We start from the raw sequence: 14816 nt of genomic DNA on the forward strand, positions 1-14816 counted from the left end.
AAACCCCATTCTCCCCCCCCTCCATTGGAGAGGGAGAGGTTAGGATCCCTTCCTGTCCACTTGGCCTAGGACACCCACCCACCCTGTGGCAGCCAAGGTGCTGTGCCTGGAGCATCGGCAGCCCCAGAGACAGCTGGGCAGGAGGGGTGGGAGGGACCTAGCCAAGAATTTGGCACTTGGGGGGAGATTTCCTCCCCAGTCTCCATGGACTCCTCCATCTGCCCAAGGCTTGGCTCCTAAGTTGCCAGGCCCGGCTGGAGAGGAGCCAGGCCCCTTTGGGCTGCTTCCCAAGGGAGGGGCTGAGTGGCACTCCAGGGGCTCCGGCTGGCCTCGGTCCCGCTTTCCCTTTCTGAGGTCCTTTATAGGGCAGGACTCTTTGCAAGGAATTCTAAACTCCAGCCCAGCCCTCTCTGCGTACCTGAGAGGAGGATAACAACCACAACAACATTCGATTTATATACCACCCTTCAGGATGACTTAACACCCACTCAGAGCGGTTTGCAAAGTATGTCATTATTATCCCCACAACAATCACCCTGTGAGGTAGGTGGGGCTGAGAGAGCTCTGAGAGAGCTGTGACTGGCCCAGGGTCACCCAGCTGGCTTCAAGTGGAGGAGGGGGAATCAAACCCGGTTCTCCAGATTAGAGTCCTGCACTTTTAACCACCACACCAATCTGGCTCCACAGCCTGGGCGTGGCTAATCTGACCCAAGAGCACCGGCTGAACTTCTTGGAGAATCTCTGTGATCCCTGTGGGAGGGTTCATGCGGCCACTTCCTCTGTGTACTTTCAGGTGTGTTGGGTAGCTGTATTGGGTAGCTTCTCCCTCTGAAGAAGGGAGCTCTGACTCTCGAAAGCACACACCCTGGAAATCTAGTTGGTCGTTAAGGTGCCACTGGACCCGAATCTTGCTCCTCCTCTGGGGGTGGGGTTTGGAGGCGAGAGGGGGCAGCCTGTTCGCTTTTTCCTGCTCTCCCTCTCCAGTCATTCAGGGAACACATTATAGGTCTGTGCCAGGGCTGCAGGAGCGGCCACGTATGGACTGTTCAGGCGAGGCCATCCACGTGAGCAGGCGCTGTGTTGGGTCCCAGCCTGTCAGCTCAACTGACATCCTGTCTCCACACCTGTCGGCTAGCCAGCAGCCACAGGGAAGAGTGGTGTCGAGATGCCAGGCTGCATTGGGGCCTGTCGCTTCACATCCCTCCCTGCCTGCACCCAAGATGGGCACCCTGGTTGTACCGATGTGACACAGCAGAGAGAGAGCTTGTCGGAATGCAAACGCCCTGGGCAGAGCCCTGCCCCGCCCCTCCACGTCTTCAGTCAGGCTAGCGGGGAGGGAGGGCCCAGATGACGGGGAGAGGTCTTCCCACTGCAGGACCAGTTTCCTCAAGAAGCCTCCCAGCTTTGCACTGGACAGTGGAGTCCAGCGATTCAACCGACAGCAGGGCAGCCGGGCCCGTTTCTCTGCCTCCTGCAGGGGTGGATTCAGATGGCCAGCCAGGGGTGGCAGAGCCAGAGCCAGGGAGAGGGAGGGGCTGGGCGTGGTGGCTGCTCTGAATAGACGCTGCCGTCACCTCCCGATTATGCCTCCCCCGTTTTGGAAGTATTTGTGGAAGTGGCAGGTGGCAAGCCACGAGGCTGTAACCTAAAGACAGCATTTCCCCGGAGGGTCACTGTGGCTGAGGAGCAGGGGGGAGAGGGACACAGTTCGGTGACCCATGGCAAAATAAGATGGGCCCTCTTCATGCCGGGATCACGCCCCCCCCCCAGGAAAGGGGTGTGTGTGTAGGGGGAGCAATCTTATCGTTGGGCTTCTCTCTGGGTGGCCCTGCAGTGGCACATGGGAAAGAACACGCCTCTGTCCTCCCAAAGCCCTCCAATGGCAGGCAGGCTTGGGCAGGCGGGCAAGAGAAAGGCGGGCTGGATGGACTGCTGATAGGGGAGGGGTTCCGATGGCCCAGCTGGCATGGAGTCCCTCCCTCCCTCCCTCCCTGGGCTCAGAGGCTCCAGACCTGCTCTGGGTCGGATCTGGCAGAGGGGGACTGAAGACACTTTTCCGTGGTGGTGCCTCATTTATACCCACTCCCCAAGACATGTCCGGGATCCCCAGCGAAAGCCTGGGTTATTCTCCGGGGAATTCATTGGTTCATTTTGGCTCTAGGCCTATCTGTTGCTGTTTTTTAAAAAAATAATTTCCATTCCTGATTTCTTGATTATTTTTTTATTGTTTATTGAAAGGAAACGACCTTTCAGGTTTTTACATAAAAGTGGGATGTTCATTTACTTACTTCATTTATAGCTTGTCTCTCTTGCTGAGACTCAAGGTGGATTACAAAATACATTTTTTAAAAAAACATTTACACTGGACTGCACAAATCATCCGGTAAAGAATGCAGTGGGTATAAATGTTTAACTAAGATGGATGCTCCCATTGAGTGGGCAGGGCTTGAACTGGGGCCCTTCCTCTGAACCAATGCTGGGGCACCCCCACCCCGACATGCACCGAACCGTGTGGCAGAGAACCTCTGAACCCCAGTGCTAGGAGGGAGTGTCCTGGAAGGGCCTCGGCCTCTCTGTGTGCCTCTTGGACCCCTCCCCGGGCACCCAGTTGGCCACTGTGTGAGACAGGAACCAGGAACAGACAGCCCGTTGGTTAGATCCAGCAGGGCTCTTCTGGGAGGGTGGGCTGTTGCTCGGCAGTAACGAAGTGAACTCTGCAGACACCCAGGGCACTGTCTCAAAGGAAGCCCCGCTTCACAGCCACGGTGCGCGGCTGGCTCTGTGTTGGCCCAGAATGCTGCGGAGTCCTTCTAGTTTCTTTGGGGTGAGGTTGGGATGGGGGGGGGCTGCTGAGCCATCCTCCCCTTCCTTTAAAAAGCTCCATTTGTGTTTGAAGACGTTCAGGTGGCATCTTAAGACTTTGTTCAGACATGCAGCCAGGAATTTCCCCCCGAGACAGGCTAGGGAAAGTCGGCATCTCTCAAGGGGACGTCTTGACTGTTGGCTAAAGCCCCTTCCATACCAGCTCTTGAGCCCACTTTGGTTTCTGAAGGCAAGTGGATTTTTAAGGATAAAATGCTGTCCTCTCACAGTTAACGAAGCCCTAGTCCAGGGTCTCCAAAACCTCTTTTGATCTCATTTTGGTTTGGGGTGGGAGAGTTTGCTTTATCCTTGTGTGAAGCCTTTACAAAATCCATTTTTCTTCAGAGGCCAAAACAGGTTTAAGAGGGCGCATAACAGGGCCCGGAGAGGTGCATCCGGGCTTACCAGCTTCTGCAGATCACCAGCTGAGCCCAAGGCGGGGCACCTTTGGGAGTTTGTCGGAGGGCCGGCAGATACCTGTGGCATTGGAAAAGGGAGGCCGTCCCCTCCCAGAGAGGCTAGCCAGGCAGCAAGCCGTGCGTGCCCCGGGGGAGCCCTTCCTTCAGCTTCTCAACCCCATTTCCCCGATCCTTCTGCCTCTCCCACTAGCAGGCTGGAGCCTGTGTGGCCGATTCCACAGACTACCATTTTCAGGGGCAGGTTGGCCCTCTCCCTGACCAGAAGAGCTGCTTGTGGGCCACTGCCCTGGAAGGCTGCTAGCCGGCAGGGGCAACTGCGCTGGCAGCACCACAGGCGACCTGTGCCACTTGTCCCTGGTCCCTTTGAGTATCCCTGTCTGCTCCGGATTGTTATTGTGGCGGCCCTGACCCAAGAGTCCATCCTATGGATTCAGCTGTTAGGGCTGCGCTCTGTCTATGAACCGGAGCCTGCTTGGCTGCAAGTTCGCAGCTGGCAAAAGGGAGAAGTGCTGAGGGACGAGGCCTCAACCCCCAAACCAGACCCCGTCGGTGCTTAGCTGTGCAGATGGACCAGGCTGGCTTGGGACAAGGGGCTGATTATCTCACACCTTGCTAGAATGTCACACCTGAAGGGACACCCTTATTTTTAGCTTTTGGCCAGGCAGGTTCAAACCACAAAGAACTAAATCTTTACAAAGAGTAAACCTGTACAAACTTTGCGCACGTGGGGAGAAGTCCCAACTCTGAGAATCAAAATAATTAAGGACCGTTAGATGCTGCAGCTTCAGGAATTTCTAGCCTATCCTATTTATAAACTGCCGTAGCATTGTGATTAAGTGGCTGGACTGAGAGTCAGCACTCCACTGGTTCAACCCCAGGACTGCCACCAGCTCTGCAGGGGGCCTTGGGTCAGCCCCTTCTCCCAGCCCAGCTCCCCAGCCGTGTCGTGGGGATAATAACAACACTGACTTTGTTCACCGCTCTGAGTTGGGCACTAATCTGTCTAGAAGGGCAGTATCTAAGCACACTTGTTGTTGTTGTTGTTGTTGTTATTCACATTGTTTAGGATAAGCATTCGGGTTTAGAGGGGTGCATGTTTTCACCTTTCTTTATATCCTTGCTCTTCCTGATGCTTGTACAGACCATTTGCACTCTCTTTGTTTTTTAATTGTAAGTTTGCTCATATTTTGAATGGTTGAAGCCTGCTCTCTGGAAACACACCCTGCCTATTCAGCCCTGCTTTCCAAAGAGCAGTGAAGAGGAGGGGCAGTGGGCGAGTTCACCATCCCTAAGGCATGAAAATGCAAACATTAGCCAGTCTGAGCAAAGCAGGCGAAGGGGTGTCTCAGCGGAGCCCTTAAATGGCAATGCAGATACAGAGTGCCAGATGTACAGATCCGTCAAGGGGGAGATACTAGTTCAGATTTGTTGGTGGCAGAGACAGAAAACAGTGGTGCGGCGGGAAAAGGAGTTCTATTCTAAAGAGCTTGTTTTTCAAATTTTCTGCTACCATACCATGTGGTATCTCTTTCCACAGGCACGCAGCACGGCTAAGGAGTCTCCCAGTCTTTCAGAGTGCAGGACTTGAAAATCCAGAACTTCCCTGTCTGAGGCAGACGCTGCCAAACTGGGGAAGGGACAGGGGAATCCTGGGGCAGACTGGTGAGACTGGGACGGCAGCCCTCCAGAATGAGGCTGGACTTCATGGCCGTGGTTTGTCTTTCAAGGCCCAGAATGGCTCAGTTCAGCCCAGGCAACGAGTTTCTAAGGTCACCTGAGCTACACACCTGATGGCAGCTGAGCGAGTTTCTCCTTGGCGCCATTCAGTGTGAAGTCATGCGTGATCCCCAGTGGCTGCGGGAATTGTCTACCACGCACTGACTGCAATTTGGGGGCTGGAGCAGAACCTGTCGCCAGGCAACTTCTCTCTCCCTCGTTGTCACATCGATAGCACGGCATCTCCTTCCCGAGAGAGCTTGAGACGAGGGTTCTGCCTTCCGGCCAGAATGCTTGGGGATGAGGGTGGAGGCCAGCACTGTGGGGCTGCTGTCCCCTAGACAGAGAAGCCGGCTTCCCAGCGAAGGAGACCCCAGACGTTCTTGGACGTCTGGTGCGCCTGTGGAGAATTTGCTCTTCACCCTCCCTCACAACAGCCCTATGAGGTCAATCACAGTTATTTCCTCTGTACGGATTGGAAACGGAGCCTGAGAAGGGGGGGGGCAGCCAGGCAGGCTCAACAAAGCCCCTAAAGTGAGCTCTAGAAGATAGGAAGAGGCAGCTTAGATCAGTCCAAAGTCCATCTGGCCCAATGTCCTGTTTTCAATAGTGGCTGGCCAGATATCCGCAGGAAGCAACGTAGGGACACCTATTCTTACCACTAACGGGAACTCGGAGGTTGGCTGCCCCTGAGCCTGGAGGCTCCATTTCGCTCCCACTGCTCACAGCCTCTCTTTGTCCATGCAGCTGTCGAATCTCCCTTTAAAACCATCTAAGCTAGTGACTATAACCACATCCAGTGGCTATGAGTTCCAAAAGAGGCACCATTGATGAAGTCCTTTCTTTGGGCATTCCTAAGGGTATGTACCACCAGTTGGCCTAGTTGGGTGACCCCAATTTCTCACGTTCTCCCCACTATGTTCAATGTTACGAATGTTTGCCGTGTTTCTCTTTAGTCACCTTTTTACTACCAGAGCCTTTGAGTCCCGAGTAGGGCAGAGATCCGCACCCGAATCTTTCCACTCTCGTAATACGCAAGAAGGAAAGACGGGCCTTGCTGGGTCAAACCCCTGAGGGCCCATCCGGTCCGTCTCACGCAGTGGCCTGCCGGTAGCCTTGGGAGGTCAGTGAACAAGGCGAGGAGGCGGAGGCCTTCCCCAATGTTGCTCCTGGCATGGGGATTCGCAGGTTGACTGCCTCTCACCCTGGAGGCTCCCTCCAGTCTCTAGGACTAGTAGCCACTGATAGATATAAAAGGAGACCATAAAAGAGCCACGTGGAGCAGACCTGAGGGGGCCTCTTCTGGCCTTCTGTATCGCCAAAGTCCTAGAATGGATTAGGTTCTGTTTCAGCAATTCTTCAACCCCATATTGGATCCTTGCTAATGCTCTGCCTTTGCAAACTTGTATTCATTTACCCCATGACATTGTTTATGGAAATGTCCTTGACGCTGTATGGAAATGCCTGCCCTTGTCCTTGCCACTGATTGTACGAATCTCACAGTGTGTGATCCGCCTTGAGTCTCAGCGAGAAAGGCAGACTATAAATGTCAATAAATAAATAAATAAATAAATAAATAAATAAATAAATAAATAAATAAATAAATAAAGAAAGAAAGAAAGAAAGAAAGAAAGAAAGAAAGGAAGGAAGGAAGGAAGGAAGGAAGGAAGGAAGGCCCCCCCACCCTGCCCTCTTTGGAGCTGCTGTGCTGCCGAGGCCAAGCCGTCTCTGTAGCCCTCCTTCAGACCCACTGCGGGGCTTTTTGCTCCCTTGCATGAGCCGCCTGCTCCAGGCTGGGCCTTCCCCCTTTCTGATGTTCTCTAATGAGCCCCTCAAGCCCCCGATTTTAATTCCCCATATCCTGCCATTTCTTACCGTCTGATTCGATCACCCAGGTCAGAATCTCTGGCATGGTTGTGCTGCAAATGCACCTTTTTACAGACCCCCCCCCCAGGGCATGTTGTGCATTCCTGGAGCATAACTAATGGGTGGGGGTGTGTGTGTCAGAAGAACGTAACTGGGCCATTGCATCACATTGTGTGGGGGGGGGGGCAGGGCGACCCAGAGAAATACAGATTTGTCTGAAAGATGCTGTGACACGTCTGCCCCTTGAAGGCAGACGCAGAACGCCCCCCACTGGACACAGCTGGCAATCTCCTGTGATCAGCAGGCACCCAGGAGGCAGAGGCAGGCGTGTCCCAAGAGACCCCTCCCATGGCCAGAGGTCTAAGCGCGCCTTCCTAAAATGTGTCCTAAGACCTGAGCTGCACATGCTGCCGGCCACAGGAACGCATGGGAGGGGCTGAGCACTCCAACCCACCCCCTGCTTCAAGGAGCTTATCCCGTGCACTGGCACAGATGTGTCTGCAACGGGCACCACAGTGGCACATCCACCCGGGCCGCTGCCAGTAATGGTGTGCCACCACTTCTGCCAAGTGCAGGAAGTGCATTTAATAGTGACCCCCCCCCTGAGTGAGGGGGGGGACTCTGTGTGTGTGTGTGTGGGGGGGAAATGCTTATGTAGGACCCATAAATAAATCGGCTGCCTGGGCATGTGGTGGGTTCCCCCCATGGGCCGTCTCCAAGGAGCGGCTGCTGAATCCTTGTCAGGGATGCTTTAAGCCCTTCCTGCATGGGGCAGGGGGTTGGGCTCGATGGCCTGTAAGGCCCCCTCCAGCTCTCGGGTCCTATGACCCTAAATCAAGAGGACAACATTGCCAAGCTCTTGCATTCCACTGTTTGCCATGCTTTCCCTCAGATCATTTTAAAGATGAGGTTTGCGGCAGTGCTTGCTACTTTAAATGCAAGCCCAATTGGTTACCATGGTTGGAGGAGTGGCCCATGATGAGGCAGTGGGAGAGGTCCTGTTTGATTCTCTGCTCCCTCCCGCTCTTCCAGGACTGAACTCGCCTTTCCAGGTTTCCTTTTTCACCAACACCCCCCCCCCCGCTCAGCTTAGCAACAGAATTCTACTGGTTGTGGTTTGGTAACCACCCACAGCCACAGAGACCCACCCTTGGGCAGTGCTGCTGATGCCAGCGCCACCCCCACTCCTTGCCGCCTGCTGTTCCTCCTTCCCTTTGCTCATTTGCTCTCTGCCTGCAGGCAGTAAAACAAGCTCTGGAACCCTCCGATCAGCCCCGGGGAGGTCAGAGGCAGCCACAAGCCCGGGAGGTGGCAGCTTGGGGCACACCACCAGCAGCAAAGTGCGCCGGACATGAGAACAAAAAGGACATGGGAGGGGTTGTGGCTCAGTGGAAAAGCTGCCTTGCATGAACGCCCCAGGCTCAATCCCCGGCACCTCCAGCTCAGAGGAAGTGGCCGGCGGTGATGGGAAAGAGCTCGGCCTCAGCCCCTGGGGAGCAGCTGCTGGGCTGACCTCGAGGGACCAGGGACTGAGTCGGTGTGAGGCAGCCTCGGGTGTCCATGGCCACGCTGGGAAAGCGGCAGAAGAGGGCAAGCAAGGCGGGGAGGGGCTTGGAGCCTAAATCCTCGGAGGAAAGGCTGCAGGGTCCAGGGCCCAGAGCGCCTGCCACTGCCCTGCTGGCTGGCTGGCTCGAAAGGAGGGCCGGAGAAGTGTGCTGCAGTGTGCTTGGGAGACCCAAGATCAAACTCTCCCTCAGCCATGGAAGCGTGCTGTGTGGCCCTGGGACAATCTCCCCCCCCCACCTCGGCCTCACTCACCCCACAGGGTTGTTGTGAAGGAGAATCATAGAATGGAATCCTAGGGTTGGAAGGAACCTCCAAGGTCATCTAGTCCAGCCCCCTGCACAGTGTAGGAAATTCACAACTACTCACCCAGTGACCCTTGCTCCATGCCCAGAAGATGGCAAAACACTGTCAGGATCCCAGGCTGAACTGGCCTGGAGAAAATTGCTTCCTGATCCCAAAGAGGCGATCGACATTACCCTGGGCATGTAAGAAACAGCATTACTGTCAGATAGTCATCTAACCTCTGCTTAAAGACCTCCAAAGAAGGAGAACAATGTAAATTGTTTTGGGTCCCTGCTGGGGGGAAAGGTGGGGTATAGGTTACGGAAAGAAATAAGGACACCGGACTTGAGCATCATTTTGATGTACAGATGGAGAAATGCAGAATGAAATTTTTAAAAATAAGATGGCCTGGGGACAAGGGCTGGGAGTCGGATGCCTGTGGCAGAGCAGGCGATTATGTTGTTTTGTTTCCCCTTTGGTTTCATGATTCATTTATGGTTATCTCTTCATTCATCTGTCATTTCCCCTTCTTTGCCGAGTGGGCAGGGCCGGCAAAGGGCCAGGGCCGGGCTGGCACCACAGGAGGCCAATGTGAGCAGAGTCGCCCCCCCCCCAGCGCCTCTCCCGGTGCTCTGTTTTTCCCCTAAAGTATCTGGGAGGCTGTGCCTCTGTGCAGCCTGGGAAATGCAGTCCCTGGGCGCCCAACAATAGCAGTTACTCATTTAAAGCATGCTAGGACTACATTTCCCAGGGTAGACCAAGACGTGGCTCCTTGAGCACATCTGTCAGAGGAGACCCAGCGATTCTGGCCCATGCGGACCCCCCAAGCAGACCTGACTGGATCAGCAAAGGCCCTGGGCCCAGCTCCAGCGCATGCCCGGCCCACCCAGCACTGGGGGCACGGTGGGGAAGAGGCAGGCAGCCCCACGGCAGCCACATTCTCCCGCCCCCCTCCCTTTTCTCCTTGTCGCAAAGCGTCAGAATAAGAACAAGGCATGAATACCAATGGTTTCCTTTCATAACGGTATTAACAAAAATGGCCTTCCGCTTCGTTGTTTGAAGCCTGGGCAGTGCTAAAGGGCTTGCATCTGGAAAGGGCCGGGGGCTTTACTGGCATGCAGCAGCCCTCCCGGAGAGGGTGCGACTGGCCCCAGGTCAGCCAGGAAGCGTCCGTGGCAGGCAGAGTCCACCTCCAAGCCCCGTGTCCAGCACTCGGCCCACTTTGCCATGCTGGCCACCGGTCCCTCCCATCAGCCCAGCAACGAATCGCCGGGAGCTCACGGCCCTCCCAAGCTGCCTTGGCCCATCTGGCCCTCTGCCCAGCCCTGGCAGAGGCTCTCTGGGTGTCTTTGGCAGGGTAAGGTCTTTCTCGGTGCCCATTGCCCAAAGTTGTTCAGCTGGAGGTGTGGGGGGAGCTGAATCTGGGACCATCTGAGTGCCAAGCTGGGGCTCCGGCCCTTCCGTGCTCGGTCATCAGCTGGTTTGTAAGGCTTGGACACACAAAGCTGTCGTCTTCTGGGTGTGTGTGCGTGTGCGCCCAGGGCTTTAAAAATATTGTTTGGTTTTAATTTGTAATGTTTCAAAATGATTGTGCATTAGCTGCCTTGAGCCAAGGAGGATGGTGGGGTGCAACTCAGTCGATGGAAGAGGCTTCCTTGGTCTGCCTAGCCTGCCACGTCTGGCGGCAAATCTCCAGGATCTCAGGCCCAGGCCCTCCTTTCCTAGCCTGCTCCATGGAGAGGGCAGCAATGGAACTGGGTCCTCCTTATGTGCAAAGCACCTGCTGCTCCCCAGATGCTCCCTCCTGTTCCGGGGGGTGGGTGCGGGGTGGGCTTGGCACTGAAACCAGGGATGTGCCAAGAAGGTTCCCCTTAACCCGCCTCCCTCCCCCCGCCAATCGCTTGCAGTCCTGCAAGAGACGCTTGGCGCAATTCTCGGATTGCAGAGAGGCAGGATGCCCCCCTCAGACTGGGGCACCCAAATGCCTTGCTCGAAACGAGGCTGCTGGGGCTTAGATAGGGTTGCCAACCTCCAGGTGGTGGCTGGAGGTCTCCCAGAATTTCACCTGATCTCCAGGTGACGAAGATCAGTTCCCCTGGAGACAATGGCTACCTTGGAAGGTGGACCCACTGAGGCCCCTCCCCAAACCCCACCATTTCCTGGCTCCATCTCTAAATTCTCCAGGAATTTCCCTACCTAGAGTTGGCAACCCGAGTTAGAAATGCCTGGAAATCGGCCTCAAGTGCATCCGTCTTTAAAGTACAAAGCTGCTGCGCCTGCTGAGGGGGGGCCTTCCTTTGTTCTCACTCAGGGCCTTTGGCTGTTGTCTCCGTTGCCCTGCCTGACCTTGTCCCTCCTTTCCCCCTCCCAGGCGCGTCCTGCTTGTGGCTGCTGGATCTGGAGAGAGGAGCCAATGTGGATTTTCCTTGTCCTGCTGGGCCTGCCCTGCCTGGGCTCCAGGATGCCCCCCAACGCACACCACCCCTTGGCTCTCTCGAAGAATGACTCCAGCCTGGCGCTCCAGAGCAGCAGCCCCTCCCCAGCCCTACCAGCGACTCCCACTGCACTGTCTACCCACAGCGAAGCCCCCGCCTTGTCCCTCAACCTGGGGCTCAATTTTAAGATCAAGGTGCGGAGTCAGGGGAAGGGGCAGCAGGGCGAGGGGCCAAGAGGAGCCACCCCCAATCCTGGGCCTCCGCCCACCCACTCCCAGGCACCAGGCAGTCGGCTCTGGGCTGAGGCTCTGGGGGGGTCCGGCTGGCTGGGCCCTGGCCCTGCAGATGAGCTCCCTTCTGGCCCAGGGAGGTGGGCCTGGGAGGGCTCTCCGGTGCACGCGGAACCCAGCCCCCTGGCCTCTAGCCCCACTCCCCAGCTCCCCCTCTCATTCTGGCCACGACTTACCAAGAAAGGGCTGGCAGTGCCCGCCGCAGGGGAGGACAGCAGAGAGCTGGAGCTCAAGATCGACATCGATCTGACCGCTGGTATGGGCAAGGAAGGCAACCTGGCACCCAACAGCAGCAGTCACGGCAGGCACCACCCGCTCCTCCCTGGCCTCCGGGTTGGGATTGCAGAGATCGCCAGCAAACTCCAGGGGGTTCCCGGTGAGTATTTCGTAAGGGCCGAGCTGGGCTGAGAGCACACAGGGGATAGCCATGGGGCTGGGGGGGGTCTTAGGGATTTGGGGGTCATGGAATCACTGCCACCCCCCCACTGGCCCCCCCTGCCAGGGCCAAAGGAAGGCTGCCCCCCCCACTGTGCGAGGTGTGCAGGGCCACCACTGCAAGGGAAGCTGGCTGCTGGAGCCTCGGGGCGGCAAATGGCTCTCGGGGGGCGGGGATAGCAGCTGCCTCTGTTGCCCCTTGGCTACGACTGCTCCTGCAGGTGCAAGTGGGGGGGGGGAGTGCAGTGAGGGCCGTGGAGGGCCGCTGCCCTGCAGAACGCTCAGGAGTGCGGACTGGAACTCGGGGCCTGCCCGGCACGTTGGGCTCTGCGGACACAACTAGGGAATGCAGTTCGGAGGAGTGCTGTGCAGGCAAGAAAGGCCTGCTTGTGAAACCCGCGGTAACAGGCCATGTTAGGGTGACAAAACACCTCCAGGATCCCTAGTCAAACTGGCCTGTGGGAAATTGCTACCTGACCCCAAGGTGGTGACAGGAGGGGGGGCAGAGTCTCAGCCAGAGGTGGGGGTGCTGCTGTCCCCCCTCCCTTCCCCACCTAGTGGAAGCAACAGCACCAGCCATTAGTGGGGGCATAACTCTCTTTGGGGTGCCCCGGAAGCTGCCAGAGGCAGAGCCCATGGGGCAGGGAGGCCGGGGTTCCCTTTGCCCTGCCAAGGTGTGGCGGCGAGTGCCCGCTGCCTCTTCTGCTGCCCGTATGACTGCTTGAGTAGGCTGTGCGGTGGGTGTCTTGGCCAGCTTTGCCACTGCCCGGGGGCAGAGACGCCAAGGCAGAGGAGTTACCCAGGCAAGATACAGACCTTGGTTTGGGGACTCCCAAGGACTGGCACCCAGGCAGGGATCTCACTAGTCCAGGGCATGAGCTGGCCACGGACCCCATTCAATTCTCCCCTTTTCATCCAGGCCTCTTTGGATCCAGGCTGCCCCCAGTGACATGGGAGCCACCGGCGAGGAATGCCACAGGGAGCGTCTGGGAGCCACCCGGGGACTCTTCTCCGACCCCAGAAGGGGCCTTGGAGCCAGGTGAGCATGCCGGAGCAGCCCCTTCGGGAGAGATCTGAGCCCCAGGCAGGGGGCGGGGTGGGACCAGAGGAGCTGGCTGGGTGGGTCAGGCAGCAGCCAGGAATGTGGCTGGCCCAGGCTGGCCAGGTGGTTGTGCTGGTTGGTGTCTGCGTGGGTGGGGGAGTCCCGTTTCCCCCGAGCTCGTAGCCTTTTGGCCTGAGTTGTGGAAGGGGCCACCCTCACACAGTGTCAAAGCGGAAAGGGAGGCCCAGCACACCGTACTGGGGCATCAGGAAGATCACCCCCCCCCCCGCTCCCCTCGTGGTTTTGCCCTGGCTTTGGCACAAGAAGCCATCGTCTCGAGGTTTCCTGTGGGCACCCTTTGCTTTTGTGGGCTGGGTTGCTAACCTCCAGGTAGGGCCTGGAGATATCCCAGAGATGCAAAGGATCTCCGCAAGACCCCGTTCCGTTCCCTGGGAGAAAAGGGCTGCTGTGGAGGGTGGACTCTGGGGCATTAGACCCTGCGGAGGCCCCTCCCCTCTCCAAACCCTGCCCTCCCCAGGCTCCACCCCCCCAAACCTCCAGGAGTTTCTTAACGACCAGTTGATGATCCTAGGTGGAAAGAGTCCAGTTGCACCGTAGAGACCAACAAGATTATCAGGGCGTAAGCTTTCAAGAGTCAGAGCTCCCTTCATCAGATACAACACAGCTACTGACCTGAAACTACCTAGATGGAAAGGGAACCACCAGTGCATTTATCTGATGTCTGCTTCCCCCCACCCCACAATCACCAACGCTTCTGCTACCCTCAGCCTCCCAGCCCAGTGGCCGTTTGAAATCTGCTGTAGTTTTTGGGACAGTCCCCCTCCCACTGCCAAGTAACTCCACAGTATTTCCCCCCCCCCCCGGCAATGGAAAGTTCAAGAGTCTCCCGTCAGTTAAATCTGAGTTTGCATTTCCAATTCTTAGTCTTTATCACTACAGGACATTCCTGAGGAATGGAACCTTTTGCACGCTTTGGGTGGGCAACGGCCCCCCTCCCCCCACACCCTCGGGCCTCCCAGAGCTTCCTCTTCAAGCTCACCCCGTTCTTCTTTCGCCTGCAAGAGAACCACTGGCCCCACCGGGGTCCCGGCCCACAGCGCGAGGACCATCGAGCTGCCCCGGTGCTCCCAGATGGCCTCAGCTCTTTGGGTCCTTCTCTTGGGGATCGTCCTGACCTCCCCCCAGGGACTTTGCAAAGGCGGCCCTTGAGCTGAGGTGGGGAGAGGGCAGCGTGACCCTTTGCAGCCGGGGCCTGCAAAGGGAAAGGGCCCAGCCAGGAAGGCCCTCTGCCGCTTTGCCCCTCCCCTCCAGGAAGCCTCCAAGCCTGGCTGCCCGCAGGATGCAACAGGCCGTCCAGATTGCTGGACATCTGCACGTGCGCCCTGCGACTCTTCTCCTGGCTTCCAGGAGCAAGAGTTGGGATCTCTCTGTCGGGTGTGACAACTCTGACAGTACTGTCTGTAAGGCAGGCAACATCCCACTTTAAAAACACAGTTCAGCGATACATTCGAATGTGTTCAGAAGTCACTTTTAATGTCCAGAGCTCGTGTCGTTCTCTCACTCTTTGCCCCTCTCACGCCTCAACAAACTCATAGGAGGGCAGGCATGCTGCCCACTTGCCCCCAGCGTTTGGGGGGCCAGGCACACTGCCATGTACAGCCCTGCAAAGGATCGTGTGTTGCTTGTGGCTCGCAGATTTTGAGTGGCCCTGAGGGGCACAGGAGGGACCTGGCACCCCCTCTGGGCCTACACCGCCATGGGCTGGGTGCAGGCTGAGCCCCTGTAGGCAGCAGGGACTGGGGGTGTTCTTTACTGGAGAGACAAGATGCTTGAACCGGTTATTAAGCAAGAGCTCTGCCCGTCCTAGCCGACAGGTGGCGTC

This window comes from Eublepharis macularius, chromosome 9, assembly GCF_028583425.1.
Source record: "Eublepharis macularius isolate TG4126 chromosome 9, MPM_Emac_v1.0, whole genome shotgun sequence".
Taxonomy (NCBI): Eukaryota; Metazoa; Chordata; class Lepidosauria; order Squamata; family Eublepharidae; genus Eublepharis; species Eublepharis macularius.